This window comes from Thermobia domestica, chromosome 7 (assembly GCF_964235325.1).
Source record: "Thermobia domestica chromosome 7, izTheDome1.hap1.1, whole genome shotgun sequence".
In the NCBI taxonomy this organism is placed as follows: domain Eukaryota; kingdom Metazoa; phylum Arthropoda; class Insecta; order Zygentoma; family Lepismatidae; genus Thermobia; species Thermobia domestica.
The window spans coordinates 157,616,582-157,618,935 of NC_137460.1; the positions used below are offsets into that span (position 1 = coordinate 157,616,582).

At 40.8% G+C, this 2,354-nt stretch overlaps 1 pseudogene; it reads left to right on the forward strand.

The window, feature by feature from the left end:
- The first annotated feature begins 303 nt into the window (after positions 1-303).
- LOC145689380 (protein GVQW3-like) lies at positions 304-1,141 on the forward strand (annotated as a pseudogene).
- The last annotated feature ends 1,213 nt before the right edge of the window (positions 1,142-2,354 follow it).

Consider the following 2,354-nt stretch of genomic DNA (forward strand, 5'->3'; position numbering starts at 1 on the left):
CATAACACGAAAAACCGTCAAATAATACATCTAATTCGTGATAAGATTGTTACCTTAAAATACTTTACACATACAAATAAACATTTCATAAAACGGAGCACTTCTAGTAAGATCTACCAGCAAGTGCCATCTTGTGTGATCTACCAGCAAGTGCCATCTTGTGTGCTCATTATAAAATGAATCAAATATCTTCTTTTATTTGTTACATTTTTCGATATCAGGAGACGCAACCAAATGAATCAGTGTCTTGTGCTGTAGCTGAAACAATACTCTATCTTATAGTACATTATTTATAATATACGAGGGCGGTTTGATAAGTCCGTGCAAAGTCCGAGAGAGGGCAACACTGGTGCGTACCGAGGTGATTGTCAGTTAGTAACATCTCTTGGAAGAACATACACCAAGTGGCAGCCAGATCTGTTTAGTGCTCTGTGTTTGGCGTGCGGTTAAATTGGGTAAGTCGAGTGAGTTTCACAAACATGGATGAAAGAAAACTTCGTGTGGTGATCAAACATTATTTTATGAAAGGTACTTCGCCTCAGAAGACGAAGGAGAAGCTAGATAAACATTATGGTGAATCTGCACCTTCGATTAGAACAGTGTATAAGTGATTTCAAAATTTTCGGAGTGGCCATATGAGCACAAGTGACGGTGAACGTTCTGGACGCCCTATCGAGATCACTACACCAAAAATCATTGAGAAAATCCATGATATGGTCATGGATGATAGACGAGTGAAGGTGCGTGAGATTGCTAGTACTGTGGGCATCTCTAGTGAAAGGGTACATATTTTGCATCAACACTTGGGCATGAAAAAGCTATCCGCACGATGGGTGCCGCGATTGCTCACAGTGGATCAAAAACGAAATCGTGTGAGGTGTTCCCAGGACGGTTTGCGGCTGTTTCAACGGAATCCACAGGACTTTAAGTGTCGTTTCGTCACTGTGGACGAAACGTGGATACACCACTACACACCTGAAACCAAGGCACAGTCCAAACAATGGGTTGTCAGCGGGGAATCTGCACCAAAAAAGGCGAAGACCGTTCCTTCAGCCGGGAAAGTGATGGCGACTGTCTTTTGGGATTCTCAAGGCATAATTTTCATCGACTATGTAGCAAAGGGAAAAACTATTACAGGTGAATATTATTCATCGTTATTGGACCGTTTAAAAACTGAGATGGAAAAAAAAACGTCCAGGATTGGCCCACAAAAAAGTTCTTTTCCATCACGACAATTCCCCAGTGCACTCATCTGTCATTGTAGCCGCAAAATTGATGGAATTAAAATTCCAACTCCTTCCGCATCCCCCTTATTCGTTAGATTTGGTCCCCTCGGATTACTACTTGTTTCCCGATCTGAATAAATGGTTGGCGGGACGCAGATTTTCGTCAAACGAGGAGGTGGTTGCAGCAACTAGTACCTATTTTGCAGAGTTGGACCAATCATATTATTTAGAGGGGATCAACAAACTGGAGCAGCGTTGGACGAAGTGTATCAGCCTCAAAGGAGACTACGTTGAAAAATAAAATAATGTTATCCCTGAAAATGCAGTAGTTTTGAATTTTGCACGGACTTATCAAACCGCCCTCGTATGTTTCATTGCGCAGTAGTTAAGGGAATGAGCTAAAATATGTACTGACTTCCGGGTGGTGATCCACCTTAAGTTGCCAAGGGGTCGCAATGGGTTAATGTGCTAAAAGCACCCACAGAATCAGCCTTTACTGCTGGTCTAGTGGCTAGAGCACGCGTCTTTTCTGTACGTGATCCTGGGTTCCATTCCTGATAGGGAACATTGAATGCAGTACAATAGCTCGGATTCCACCTTAAAATAAGGTCTATTAATCTTATAGCATCCATGCTGAAACGAGAGGCTAACTTCAACAGATCACCAAAAGTATCCAAAATAATGATCCTTCTGATATCTATTTTACTGCTTACAACTTCTGATTTGAAGAATTCACTTTTTCATCGAAGGTCAGTTGATGTTTACGGATAAGCAGTAGAAAGTTCACTTCGCAGACAAGGCAAATAATAAAATTCTCCAAATAAGATTTTCAATAGAAAGCATTGCAAGTGTAGACTCTGGATGTTTTCTAGGTACAATTTGACTCCTTTCAAAACAGATAATGATATTCCTAACGATGCATTGTATTAACTGGGAAAGGTTAGTCATTTGAGGAAGGGTGTCGCAAAAATCCAACTAATAAAATACTTAAGTATCTCTGACACTTTCCTGTGCAAAGTCTTCACCTGAATACGCACGAGGAAGTTCGCTTCGCAGACAAAGCAACTAATAAAATTGCCCAAATAAGCTTTTCAAACAGATAATGTTTAGGAAATGGGGACGGAAAAG